The sequence below is a fragment of the Tachyglossus aculeatus genome, chromosome Y4 (genome assembly GCF_015852505.1).
Source record: "Tachyglossus aculeatus isolate mTacAcu1 chromosome Y4, mTacAcu1.pri, whole genome shotgun sequence".
Classification (NCBI taxonomy): Eukaryota; Metazoa; Chordata; class Mammalia; order Monotremata; family Tachyglossidae; genus Tachyglossus; species Tachyglossus aculeatus.
In genome coordinates this window covers 6172302-6187500 of record NC_052096.1, presented here as the reverse complement: position 1 = coordinate 6187500, position 15199 = coordinate 6172302, and positions in this window count along the sequence as shown.

The window sequence follows — 15199 nt, the reverse complement described above, 5'->3', positions numbered from 1 at the left end:
TCTGGGCCTCAGTTCCCTCATCTGTCCAACGGGGATTAAAAGCATGAGCCCCATGTGGGACAGGGGCCGTGTCTGACCGGATTAACTTGGATCCCAGAGTTTAGAACAGCGCTTGGCGACTGGTAGGTGCTTAGCCTACCAGTATCATTAGTACCATTATTACTGTTATCGTCTTTATTATGATAATAATAATAATGTTGTCATATGTTAAGCGCTTACTATGTGCAAAGCACTGTTCTAAGCGCTGGGGGGATACAAAGTGATCAGGTTGTCCCACATGGGGCTCACAGTCTTAAACCCCATTTTACAGATGAGGGAACTGAAGCTCAGAGAAGTTAAGTGACTTGCCCGAGGTCACACAGCAGACATATGGCGGAGCGGGGATTCAAACCCACAACCTCTGACTCCAAAGCCTGGGCTCTTTCCACTGAGCCATGCTGCTTCTCTCAAATCAAATTCTCTCACTTATGATTAAAAGTGTGAGCCCCATGTGGGACAGGGGCCGTGTCTGACCGGATTAACTTGGATCCCAGAGTTTAGAACAGCGCTTGGCAACCGGTAGGCGCTTAGCCTACCAGTATCATTAGTACCATTAGTACCATTAGTACTGTTATCGTTTTTATTATGATTAAGCGCTGGGGCAGGGGAATTACCAATCCTGCTGACCCCCAGTGAGGTCAGATAGGACCCCACCAGTCCCCATAGACGCCCCCCAACCCCGGAACTCCCTCCATCCTCTGAAATTGGGACCGGTCTGCAGGAGAAGGTCATCGCCAAGCTAGCTCTCTCCCTCCCTTCAAGGCCCTACTGAGAGCTCACCTTCTCCAGGAGGCCTTCCCAGACTGAGCCCCTTCCTTCCTCTCCCCCTCGTCCCCCTCTCCATCCCCCCCCATCTTACCTCCTTCCCTTCCCCACAGCACCTGTATATATGTTTGTACATATTTATTACTCTATTTATTTATTCATTTATTTTACTTGTACGTATCTATTCTATTTATTTTATTTTGTTAGTATGTTTGGTTTTGTTCTCTGTCTCCCCCTTTTAGACCGTGAGCCCGCTGTTGGGTAGGGGCTGCCTCTATATGTTGCCAATTTGTACTTCTCAAGTGCTTAGTACAGTGCTCTGCACATAGTAAGCGCTCAATAAATACGATTGATGATGATGATAATCCCTGAACCCCAAAATGGTGGGGCCAGGAGATTGTGCGGACCGAGACCCCCGTGGATGACCCTGCAGGAAGGGTGGGGTTCCCCCGTCCCCCCAGAATCTGGGAGGATACAGAGGAGCTGGTTTGGCCCCAATTTCCCAATAAGCCTTTGGGGCTTGGCTTGACTCCTCCGTTGCTGATTTGCCTGTGATTTGCAACAGTCCCATGCAGGTGTGGGATGCCAATTCTGGAATTTCCCGCTTCCCTGCTCCGCCCTCTCCCTCTGGGGGTCCGGAGTTGGGGAAGGGGACACCGAGGGAAGGTGTGGGGTTGTATGAGAAGCAACGCGGCCTAATGGAAAGGGCCCGGGAGCCGGAAGGACGTGGGTTCTAATTCCGCCTTCGCCACGTGTCCGCTGGGTGATCTTGGACAAGTCCTTCTCTGGGCCTCAGTGACCGCGTCTGTGAAATAATAACAATAATGGCATTTATTAAGCGCTTACTATGTGCACAGCACCGTTCTAAGCGCCGGGGAGGTTACAAGGTGATCAGGTTGTCCCACGGGAAGCTCACAATTTTAACCCCATTTTCCAGATGAGGTCACTGAGGCCCAGAGAAGTGAAGTGACTTGCCCAAAGTCACACAGCTGACAATGGGCGCAGCCGGGATTCGAACCCATGAACTCTGACTCCAAAGCCCAAGCTTTTTCCATTGATTGAGAGTGTCAACTCCATCGGGGACAGGGGCTATGTCCAACCTGATTAGCTTGTATCTACTCCAGCACTTGGCACAGAGTAAGCGCTCAGCAAGTACTATAATTATTATTATTATTAGGTCCGGGAGGTGGGGACAGGGAGGGGGGTAAGTCTGGATCATCTCCCCTCAGTAATCAATCAGTCAATCAATCATATTTATTCATCCATTCAATCGTATTTATTGAGCGCTTACTGTGTGCAGAGCACTGTACTAAGCGCTTGGGAAGTCCAAGTTGGCAACATCTAGAGACGGTCCCTACCCAGCAGTGGGCTCACAGTCTAAAAGGGGGAGACAGAGAACAAAACCAAACATACTCACAAAATAAAATAAATAGAATAGATAGGTACAAGCAAAATAAATAAATAAATAAATAAATAGAGTAATAAATATGTACAAACATATATACATTTACAAACATATATACATATACAAACATATATCATCATCATCATCATCAATCGTCTTTATTGAGCGCTTACTATGTGCAGAGCACTGTACTAAGCGCTTGGAAAGTACAAATTGGCAACATCTAGAGACAGTCCCTACCCAACAGTGGGCTCACAGTCTAAAAGGGGGAGACAGAGAACAAAACCAAACATACTCACAAAATAAAATAAATAGAATAGATATGTACAAGTAAAATAAATAAATAAATAAATAAATAGAGTAATAAATATGTACAAATATATATATATATACAAACATATATACATATACAAACATATATTATCATCATCATCATCATCAATCATCTTTATTGAGCGCTTACTGTGTGCAGAGCACTGTACTAAGCGCTTGGGAATTCCAAGTTGGTAACATATAGAGACAGTCCCTACCCAGCAGTGGGCTCACAGTCTAAAAGGGGAGACAGAGAACAAAACCAAACATACTCACAAAATAAAATAAATAGAATAGATAGGTACAAGTAAAATAAATAGAGTAATAAATATGTACAAACATATATACATATACAAACATATATCCATATACAAACATATATCATCATCATCATCATCAATCGTCTTTATTGAGCGCTTACTATGTGCAGAGCACTGTACTAAGCACTTGGGAAGTACAAATTGGCAACACTTAGAGACACCAGTGGGCTCACAGTCTAAAAGGGGGAGACAGAGGACAAAACCAAACATACTCACAAAATAAAATAAATAGAATAGATAGGTACAAGTAAAATAAATAAATAAATAAATAGAGTAATAAATATGTACAAGCATATATACATATACAAACATATACACATATACAAACATTACCTCCCCACCACTCTCTTACCTGTCATTATTATTATTAATCAATCAATCAATCAATCGTATTTATTGAGCGCTTACTACGTACAGAGCACTGTACTAAGCGCTTGGGAAGTACAAATTGGCAACAATAATAATAATTACCTCCCCACCTCTCTCTTACCCGCCGCTTTTTCTTCCTTCCCTGCTGTCTTTCCAGAAGCGATGTCCTGCCTCTTCACTTCATCCTCCCCTCCGACTCGGTCGCCTCTCATCTGTTCAAAATGTTTGTTTCCACTCACTTCCCCTCCTTCGTTGCCATCTTCAACCTCTCATTCCCAAGCGGCTGCTTCCGAACTTTCGCCCAGTGCTTAGAACAGTGCTCGGCACATAGTAAGCACGGTGTCTCCCATGGGGCAACTTGATCACCTTGTAACCTCCCCAGTGCTTAGAACAGTGCTCGGCACATAGTAAGCACGGTGTCTCCCATGGGACAACCTGATCACCTTGTAACCTCCCCAGCGCTTAGAACAGTGCTTTGCACATAGTAAGCACTTAATAAATGCCATCATCATTATTATTATTATTATATATATATGTGTATTCATTCATTCAATCATCATCATCATCATCAATCGTATTTATTGAGCGCTTACTGTGTGCAGAGCACTGGACTAAGCGCTTGGGAAGTACAAGCCGGCAACATCTAGAGACGGTCCCTACCCAACAATGGGCTCACAGTCTATTCATTCGTTCATTCGATCGTATTTATTGAGCGCTTACTGTGTGCAGAGCACTGGACTAAGCGCTTGGGAAGTCCAAGTTGGCAACATCTAGAGATGGTCCCTACCCGACAGCGGGCTCGCAGTCTAGAAGGGGGAGACAGACAACAAAACAAAACATATTAACAAAATAAAAGAAATAGAATAAATATGTACAAATAAAATAAATAAATAAATAGAGTAATAAATACGTACAAACATACATACATATATACAGGTGCTGTGGGGAGGGGAAGGAGGTAAGGTGGGGGGGTGTATATGTATGTCTATGTGTATATATATGTATGTATATGCATATACTATATATGTATATATGTGTGTATATATATGCATATACATGTATATGTATATGTGCGTATATATGTGTGTATATATACATACATGCACACATATATGTATATGTGCGTGTGTATATATATATATATATATGTGTGTGTGTGTATGTATATGTGCGTATACAGATATATGTGCGTATATATGTGTGTGTGCATATATACGTGCACATATATGCATATATATATATTTATATATATGCATATGCACATATATATATACACACGCATATATATATATACACATACACATATATATGTATATATGTATGTGTATATATGTATATATGTATGTATATATATATACAGTTGCTGTGGGGAGGGGAAGGAGGTCCCCGCCAGACTTGGGGATGCCCGGGCCGTGCCAACGGGACATCCCCATTTTCCAGATGAAGTAACTGAGGCCCAGGGAAGTGAAGTGACTCGCTCAAAGTCACCCAGCTGACAAGTGGCGGAGCCGGGATTTGAACCCATGACCTCTGACCCCAAAGCCCGGGCTCTTTCCACTGAGGGTTGAGTGGGGGAAGGCCTCTCAGGGGAAGACGGGCCTTCGCTAAGGCTTTGAAGTGGGGGAGACGGTTGTCTGTGGGACCCGAAGGGGGACGGCCCCTGCCAGGCCAGAGGCAGGACGGGGGCGAGGGGACGTCGGAGGGGGCCAGGCCGCAGTGCTTTAAAGCCAATGGTGACGAGCGTCAGTTGGATGCGGAGGTGGACGGGTTATTCAGTCAATCAGTCAGCCGGTGGTATTTACCGAGCGCTAACTGTGTGCAGAAAATAATAATAATAATAATAATAATGGCATTTATTAAGCGCTCCCTATGTGCAAAGCACTGTTCTAGGCGCTGGGGAGGTTACAAGGTGATCAAGTAGTCCCACGGGGGGCTCACAGTCTTTTAATCTCCATTTGACAGATGGGGGAACTGAGGCACAGAGAAGATAAGTGACTTGCCCAAAGTCACCCAGCTGACAACTGGCAGAGCTGGGATTTGAACCCGTGACCTCTGACTCCAAATAATAGTAATGATGGCATTTGTTAAGCGCTTACTATGTGCAAAGCACTGTTCTAAGCGCTGGAGGGGATACAGTGTGATCAAGTTGTCCCACGTGGGGCTCACAGTCTTAATCCCCATTTTTACAGACGAGGTAACTGAGGCTCAGAGAAGTTAAGTGACTTGCCCAAGGTCACACGGCAGACTTGTGGGGGAGCCGGGATTCGAACCCATGACCTCTGACTCCAAAGCCCGGGCTCTTTCCACTGAGCCACGCTGCTTCTCCAAAACTGTCCCACACGCGTGGGAGGGGAAGGTACAACAATTGTTGCCAACTTGTCCTTCCCAAACGCTTAGTCCAGTGCCCTGCACACAGTAAGTGCTCAATAAATACGATTGAATGAATGAATGAACAGATACATTCTCTGCCCACCACGCGCTTACAGTCCTAGTGAGTGCAAAGCACTGTCCAAAGCGCGTGGGAGAGAACGGTAGAAGATGAAGCGGAGAAGCAGCTTGGCTTAGTGGGTAGAACCCGGGCCCCGGAGTCAGAAGGTCATGGGTTCTAATCCCGGCTCCGCCACCTGTCTGCTGTGTGGCCTCGGGCAAGTCGCTTCACTTCTCTGGGCCTCGGTTCCCTCATCCGTCAAATTCATTCATTCGTTCGATCGTATTTATTGAGTCTGGCAAGTCGCTTCACTTCTCTGGGCCTCAGATCCCTCACCCGTCAAATTTGTTCAATCGTATTTATTAAGCACTTATTATGTGCTGAGTGTATATATGTATATATGTTTGTATGTATTTATTACTCTATTTATTTTACTTGTACATATTTATTCTATTTATTTTATTCTGTTAATAAGTTTTGTTTTGTTCTCTGTCTCCCCCTTCTAGACCGTGAGCCCACTGTCGGGTAGGGACCGTCTCTAGATGATGCCAACTTGGACTTCCCAAGCGCTTAGTCCAGTGCTCTGCACACAGTAAGCGCTCCATAAATACGATTGAATGAATGAATGAATTGTATTCCCCCCAGCGCTTAGAACAGTGCTCGACACATAGTAAGCGCTTAACAAATGCCACCATTATGACTATTTGAAGCCCGGGCCCCTTTCTGTGGTGTGGCTTCTCCCACCCCTCTTCCCCACCCCTCTTCCCCCCACAGTCGGACCCCCGGGCTGGGCATCACCACCGGCTAGGCCCCAACCGGCCGGGGGATAATGATGGCATTGATTAATAATAATGATGGCATTGATTAAGCGCTTACTATGTGCAAAGCACTGTTCTAAGCACTGGGGAGGATACAAAGTGATTAGGTTGTCCCACGTGGGGCTCACAGACTTCATCCCCGTTTTACAGGTGAGGGAACTGAGGCACAGAGAAGTCAAGTAACCTGCCCAAAGTCACACAGCTGACAAGTGGTGGAGCCGGGATTTGAACCCATGACCTCTGACTCCAAAGCCTGGGCTCTTTCTACTGAGCCACGCTGCTTGATCTGTGGGGACGGAGGGAGGGAGGGAGGGCATCCGGGTAGGAGCCCGCCCGCAGCGGCCGTCGCCATGGAGACGGTGATGCTCTCGGTACCCACACGGTACCCACACGGCACCCACAACCCAGGCGGGGCCGAGGCTCCGCTCCCCGAGGGCCCCTCACCTTCCCCCCACCGTCCTCCCCGTGTGGTCAGGGGGTGGCTAGAGACCACCGCTTGCTGGGGGCCCGGGGGGCCCCGGCTCCTCTCCCCCGGGCCCCGTGCGGCGAGGCTGCTGCCACCGCAATCCCCCTGCAGCTGGTAGGCCTGAGGCCTACCACGGGGCCGCCCATCTCTGACCCACTGTTGGGTAGGGACCGTCTCTATATGTTGCCAACTTGCACTTCCCAAGCGCTTAGTACAGTGCTCTGCACACAGTAAGCGCTCAATAAATACGATTGATTGATTGATTGATTGATCTCCGACGGCCTCGGCTTGCTCGCCGTGCCAGGGGCAACCTTGGTGACTCCCCAGCACTTAGAACAGTGGTTTGCACATAGTAAGTGCTTAATAAATGCCATCGTCATTATTATTATTATACATACATAAATACAGGAGGTTATACCTCAAGCGCTCAGTACAAGTAGTAAGTGCTCAATAAATACTGACCCTTTACTGCCGCAGTAATAATAATAATGATAATGTTGGTATTTGTTAAGCGCTTATTATATGCCAAGCACTGTTCTAAGCGCTGGGGTAATTACAAGGCAATCGGGTTGTCCCACGGGGGGCTCACAGTCTCAGTCTCCATTTTACAGATGAGGGAACTGAGGCACAGAGAAGTTAAGTGACTTGCCCAGAGTCACACAGCCGACACGGGAGGGGGCCGGGATTAGAACCCATGAGCTCGGACTCCCGAGTTCGTGCTCTTACCGCGAAGCCACGCAGCGCTCAGTGCAGCGGAGGGCTCAGAATAGGCGCTCAGCAGATAACCACTGATGGAAAGGGGAAATGTGGAAAGGGGAAATGACAGGTTTCCGCACCTTGGAACTTCCCCTCCTCGATGTCTCTGGACTTGCTGGCAGGTAGAAGACTCCAAACCGCCTTGGGCAAACACTAGCCAGTCCCCGCTTGCCCCACCCATGCCCCGTGGGGGAGGGGGTCTGGGAATAATAATAGTGGCATGTAGTAATCCAGCGCTTAGAACAGTGCCCAGCGCTTAGAACAGTGCTTTGCACATGGTAAGCACTTAATAAATGCCATTATTATTATTATTATTAAGCGCTTACTATGTGTAAAGCACTGTTCTACACGCTGGAATAATAACGGCATTTATTAAGCGCTTACTATGTGCAAAGCACCGTTCTAAGCGCTGGAATAATGGCATTTATTAAGCGCTTACTATGTGCAAAGCACTGTTTTAAGCGCTGGAATAATAATGGCATTTATTAAGCGCTTATTATGTGCAAAGCACCGTTCTAAGCATTGGGGAGGTTACAAGGTGATCCGGTTGTCCCATTGGGGGCTCCCAGTCTTCATCCCCATTTTGCAGATGCGGTCACTGAGGCCCAGAGAAGTGAAGTGACTCACCCAAAGTCACCCAGCTGAAAAGTGGCGAAGCCGGGATTTGAACCCATGACCTCTGACTCCAAAGCCCGGGCTCTTTCCACTGGCCACGCTCTTGTTGGGGCTGGCCTGTCCTTCTTCCTAGAACTAATAACCCTGGGGAGAGGGGCTCGGATTTTTTTAATGGCATCTGTCTAGCGCTTACTCTGTGCCAAGCACTGTACTAAGCGTTGGGGTGCATATAAATGGTAATATCAATACCATCATTATTATATAAGATACAAGACTGGAAATTCTCCCATCAATCAACCGGTCACTTGATGGTAAGCAGTGTGGCCCAATGGCCAGAGCCTGGGCTTGGGCGTCAGAGGTCACGGATTCTACTCCCGGCTCCACCACTTGTCTGCTGTGTGACCTTGGGCAAGTCATTTAACTCCTCTGGGCCTCAGTTACCTCATCTGTAAATTGGGGATTGAGCTGTGAGCCTCATGTGGGACAACCTGATCACCTTATACCTACCCCAGCGCTTAGAACAGTGCTTGGCACATAGAAAGCGCTTAACAAATACCATTATTATTATTAGTAGTAGTAGTAGTACTGTTATTTATTGAGTCACTTCACTTTTCTGGGCCTCAGTTCCGTCATCCGCAAAATGGGGATTCAACCCCCGTTCTCCTTCCTACTTAGACTGGGAACCCCATGTGGATCCTGATTATCATTCATTCATTCATTCATTCATTCAATCGTATTTATTGAGCGCTTGCTGTGTGCAGAGCAAAGGACTAAGCTCTTGGAAAGTACAAGTTGGCAACATATAGAGACGGTCCCTACCCAACAGCGGGCTCACAGAAGGGAGTTAAATCTATCTTGAGTATTATCCACGAGAAGCAGCGAAGATCAGTGGAAAGAACCCTGGCTTTGGAGTCAGAGGTCATGGGTTCAAATCTCGCTCCGCCACTTGTCAGCTGTGTGACTTTGGGCAAGTCACTTAACTTCTCTGGGCCTCAGTTCCCTCATCTGTAAAATGGGGACTAAGACGGCGAGCCCCACGTGGGACAACCTGATCACCGCGTAACCTCCAGGGTGCTCAGAACAGTGCTTTGCACGTAGTAAGTGCTTAATAAATGCCATTATTATTATTATTATTATCTTGTAACCATCCTAGGGCTTGGCACAGAATAAGCGCTTAGCCAATACCACCATTATTGTTATCTCTAGTGTCTGTCTCCCCCAGTAAGCTCCTTGTGGGCCCGGATTGCGTCTCCCAGTTCTGTGGCATTGGACTCTCCCGAGCGTTTAGTACGGTGCTCTGCGCAAGGTAAGCGCTCAATAAATATGATTGATTAAATGAATGAAAGAATAAATGAAGGAAAGGAAAGCCTGCCCCTCACTCACTGGGGAGCGGTCTCGCTTCCTTCTCCTCCCGTAAGTCCTGGCGGGCGTGATGGGGGCGGGAGGAATGGGGAGGCCGGAGGCAGGCCCTCCCCACCTCCCGCAGAGGATGGGGGTGGGAGTTTCTGGGATTTGCCCCCCACCCGGACTCTCCGGTCCATCATCCCTGGACCAGCGGGAGAGGAGGGAGGGCAAAGAGCTGGTCCCAGAGAGTGGGTGGGAGCGGGCGAGGGTGGAGGGGGGACTGGGGCTGAAGAGGCATCTGAGAAATGGGGATCCCAACCCAGTCCGGCCACTGAAACCGCATCAGTCGGCCTTTATGGCTTCCTTTCCTCCCCCCGGGCCCCACCTCTGCCTCAGTTTCCTCTCAGACGGAGCCCAGGCGGGGTCTTGGTTTCCCCCCACATCCCCCAGTCTCCCCTGCAACCTCCAGACCCCGGCCCTGGGGGTTCCCCACGGCTTCCTGAGGGCCGCGACGGGGGGCAGACAGGGGAGAGGGAATCAGAAGAATGAGAAAGCAGACTGTTTGTTAGGTGTTTATTATGTGCTGAACACCGTAGTAAGGGCTGGACAGATACAAGGGCATCCGGTCGGATCCAGTCTCTGTCCCACGCGGGGCTCCCGGTTTAAGGGAAAGGTGGGAGTGAGGGTCAGAGGTCAGGGATCAGAGTGGAGTCAGTGGGGACGGTGACCGGATCAGCTCGTTAGGCCTCAGGAGAACCTGGAAACTGGCTCCTTCGGTCAGACTCTGTCCACACCGCAGCCCCCCTCAGCCACCACCACAGGCTGTCGGGGGCTCAGCCCAGCCCTGCTGAGCCAGGGAGAGTAGTCCCAGAGGAGGAAGGGAGGGAAAGCATCCGGATAAGGGGTCTCCTGTCTCACGGGCCTCTTCCCACTGTCACTGTCTTCTTGCAGACCGCAAAGGCTCCCAGGGTCACCAGAATTCCAGCCAGGACCAGACGCAGCAGGAAAATCCGGTTCAGTGAGGAAGCCATCCCTGGAATCACAGGCACACCCTCCCACCCCGAGTCACTACCGGCCGGACTCTTGGTGAGGGTGGAAGGATCAAATTTGACATCTTTGCCCCTCTCAGGGGGTCCCGTCCCCATCACCGCCCCATGGGAGCTGGGGGAGACTGGGGCGGGGGCTCAGGTGACCCCCATCGGGTCACTCACCTTCCCGGGAGCCGACACTCCAGAGTCACGCTGCACCAGGCCGAGGCCCGGCTTGCGGGCCGCCGATGGATCTCGGGGACGGGGACCGGCTCTGACAGAGGAGAGACAGCGGGGGTCAGGGCCCGGGGGAGCCGCCCCACGGGGACCCCCGAGGACCCCAAGATGTACCGTGGCCTAGTGGCTAATAATAATAACAATTGCAGTGTCTGTAAAGTCCTTACTTTGTTCCAGGTGCTATATTAACCACTAGGATTGATATGAGCAAATCATAATAGTGATGGTATTTGTTAAGCACTTACTACGCTCAAAGCACTGTTCTAAGCGCTGGGGTAAATACAAGGTGATAATAATAAGAATGATGGCATTTATGAAGCACTTACTATGTGCCAAGCACTGTTCTAAACACTGGGGTAAATACAAGGTGATCAGGTTGTCCCACGGGGGGCTCACAGTCTTCACCCCCATTTGACAGATGAGGGAACTGAGGCACGGAGAAGTGAAGTGACTTGCCCACGTTCACATGGCAGGCAAGCGGGGGCTAGAGCCTGGGTCTGAGGGTCGCTCTTGTCTTCTGTGTGACCTTAGGCAAGTTATTTAACTTCTCTGTGCCTCAGTTTCCTCATCTGCAAAATGGAGATGTAGACTGGAGGCCCAATGTGGGAAAGGGTCTCTGTCCAACCCCATCATCTTCTATCTACCACAGGGTTTAGTACAGTGCCTGGCACATACTAAGTGCTTAATAAATCCTATTTAAAAGGCCCTTCACCCCCACAGTACAGAGACTTAAAGGATGCCCCCATTTTACAGAGGGGCAAACTGAGGGGGGGGAAACAGAACAAAACAAGTGAACAGGTGTCAAGTCATCAGAATAAATAGAAATAAAGCTAGATGCACATCATTAACAAAATAAGTAGAATAGTAAATATGTACAAAATGTGTCAGAAGGACTTGGGTTCTAATAATAATAATGGCATTTGTTAAGCGCTTACTATGTGCAAAGCACTGTTCTAAGCGCTGGGGGAGATACAAGGTGATCAGGTTGTCCCACGCGGGGCTCACAGTCCTTATCCCCATTTGACAGATGAGGGAACTGAGGCTCAGAGAAGTGAAGTGATTTGCCCAAGGTCACACAGCAGACATGTGGCGGAGCTGGGATTAGAACCCATGACCTCTGACTCCCAAGCCTGGGCTCTTTCCACTGAGCCACGCTTCTAATCCCATCTCTGCCACCCATGTGACCTGGGCTAGTCGCTTCACTTCTCTGTACTTCGCTCATTCAATCGTATTTATTGAGCGCTTACTGTGTGCAGAGCTCTGTACTAAGCGCTTGGGAAGTACAAGTTGGCAACATATAGAGATGGTCCCTACCCGGCAACGGGCTCACAGCCTAGAAGGGGGAGACAGACAACAAAACAAAACACGTGGACAAGTGCCAAGTCACCAGAATAAATAGAAGTAAAGCTAGATAATAATAATGATGGCATTTATTAAGCACTTACTACGTGCAAAGCACTGTTCTAAGCGCTGGGGAGGTTACAAGGTGATCAGGTTGCCCCCCGGAGGGCTCACAGTCTTAATCCCCATTTTCCGGATGAAGTAACTGAGGCTCAGAGAAGTGAAGTGACTTGCCCAAGGTCACACAGCAGACATGTGGTGGAGCCGGGATTATTCATTCATTCATTCATATTTATTGAGCGCTTACTGTGTGCAGAGCACTGTATAAATATGTATACATGTATATATGTATGTATATATATAGATATGATTAGAACCCATATGTATTTATACATACATATGTATATATGTATGTATATGTATAAATATGATTAGAACCCATGACCTCTGACTCCCAAGCCCGTGCTGTTGCCACAGAGAAGTGAAGTGACTTGCCCAAGGTCACACAGCAGACATGTGGTGGAGCTGGGATTATTCATTCATTCATTCATTCATTCATTCATTCAATCGTATTTATTGAGCGCTTACTGTGTGCAGAGCACTGTATAAATATGTATACATGTATATATGTATGTCTATGTATAAATATGATTAGAACCCATGACCTCTGACTCCCAAGCCCATGCTGTTGCCACAGAGAAGTGAAGTGACTTGCCCAAGGTCACACAGCAGACATGTGGTGGAGCCGGGATTATTCATTCATTCATTCAATCTTATTTATTGAGCGCTTACTGTGTGCAGAGCAGTGTATAAATATGTATGCATGTATATATGTATGTATATGTATAAATATGATTAGAACCCATGACCTCTGAACTCCCAAGCCCGTGCTGTTGCCGCTGAGCCACCCTGCTCAGATGCACCCCATGAACAAAATAAATAGAATAGTAAAAATGTGCAAGTAAAATAAATAGAGTAATCAATCTGTACAAACATTCATTCATTCAATTGTATTTATTGAGCGCTTACTGTGTGCAGAGCACTGGACTAAGCGCTTGGGAAGTCCAAGTTGGCAACAGATAGAGACGATCCCTACCCAACAGCGGGCTCACAGTCTGGGCGTATATCCAGGTGGTGAGGGGAGGGGAAGGAGGTAGGGCGGGGGGTACGGGGAGAGGAAAAAGGGGGTTCAGGTCCCTCATCAGTAAAATGAGGTTTAAGATTTTGAGCCCATGGATTGTGTCCAACTTGATTATCATGTTTCCACCCCAGTGCTTAGAACAGTGCCTGGCACATAGGGAGTGCTTAAAAAATACCGTTAAAAAAAAATAAATTAACCATCACCTCCACCTGGACCAGTCCCTAATTGGTTGCTGTGACATCACAATCAATCAGTCAATTGTATTTATTTATTGAGCGCTTACTGTGTGCAGAGCACTGTACTAAGCACTTGGGAAGTCCAAGTTGGCAACATGTAGAGACGGCCGCTACCCAACAGTGGGCTCACAGTCTAGAAGACTGTCTACCTCACAGTCTACGTCCCTCTGTCCGTCCAAACAGCCCTCCCTTCTCTCATCTTCCTGACCACCACCTCTCGATGCGGACAGTGACCTCACCATGGCCCCCAACTTCCTAATCGGCTCCCCCGTCTACCCTCCACCTGGGCTCAACAACCGAGCCCCCGACTGGCCGTCGATTATGCTGTGAGATATGAGAAGCAGTGTGGCTCAGTGGAAAGAGCCCGGGCTTTGGAGTCAGGGGTCATGGGTTCGAATCCCGGCCCCGCCAATTGTCGGCTGGGTGACTTTGGGTAAGTCACTTCAATCAATCAATCAGTTGTACTTATTGAGCGCTTACTGTGTGCAGAGCACTGGACTAAGCGCTTGGGAAGTCCAAGTTGGCAACCTATAGAGACAGTCCCTACCCAACAGTGGGCTCACAGTCTAAAAGGGGGAGACGGAGAACAAAACCAAACATACTAACAAAATAAAATAAATAGAATAGATATGTACAAGTAAAATAAATAAATAGTACAATAAATAAATAGTAAAATAAATAAATATTCACTTCTCTGGGCCTCAGTTCCCTCATCTGGAAAATGGGGATGAAGACTGGGATGAAGACCCCCCGTGGGACCACCTGATCGCCTTGTAACCTCCCCGGTGCTTAGAACGTGCTTTGCATATAGTAAGCGCTTTATGAATGCCTTTATTATTATTATTATTATTATATCACTGTCATTTTATTCAATCCTCCACTGGCCTAACCTGCCTCGATGGGCCCCAGGCTGAAGGCCCCCATCTTGGGCAGCTCCAATTTTTCCGGCCTGTTCCTGGTTTAGGTTGGTGGCTAGAGCCCGGGCCTGGGAACTGGGAGGGAACCGGGAACTGGGCTGGGGGCTGAGCAGGGGGTGGGTTGGGGGTGGGCCAGGGGCTGGGGGAGACTTATTAGGAGAAGTAGCTTGGCTCAGCGGAAAGAGCCCGGGCTTTGGAGTCAGAGGTCATGAGTTCAAATCCCAGCTCTACCGATTGTCAGCTGGGTGACTTCGGGCAAGTCACTTCACTTCTCTGGGCCTCAGTTCCCTCATCCGGAAAATGGGGGTGAAGACTGTGAGCCCCCTGGGGGACAACCCGATCACCTTAATAATAATAATAATAATAATAATAATATTGATGACATTAATTAAGCACTTACTATGTGCAAAGCAGTGTTCTAAGCACTGGGGAGGTTACAAGGTGATCAGGTTGTCCCATAGAGGACTCACAGTCTTTTTCCCCATTTTACAGATGAGATAACTGAGGCACACAGAAGTTAAGTGACTTGCCCAAAGTCACAAAGCTGACAATTGGTGGAGCACCTTGTAACCTCCCCAGCACTTCGAACAGTGCTTGGCACATAGTAAGCGCTTAATAAATGCCATCATTATTACTATTACTCTTGTCAGCTATGTGACTTC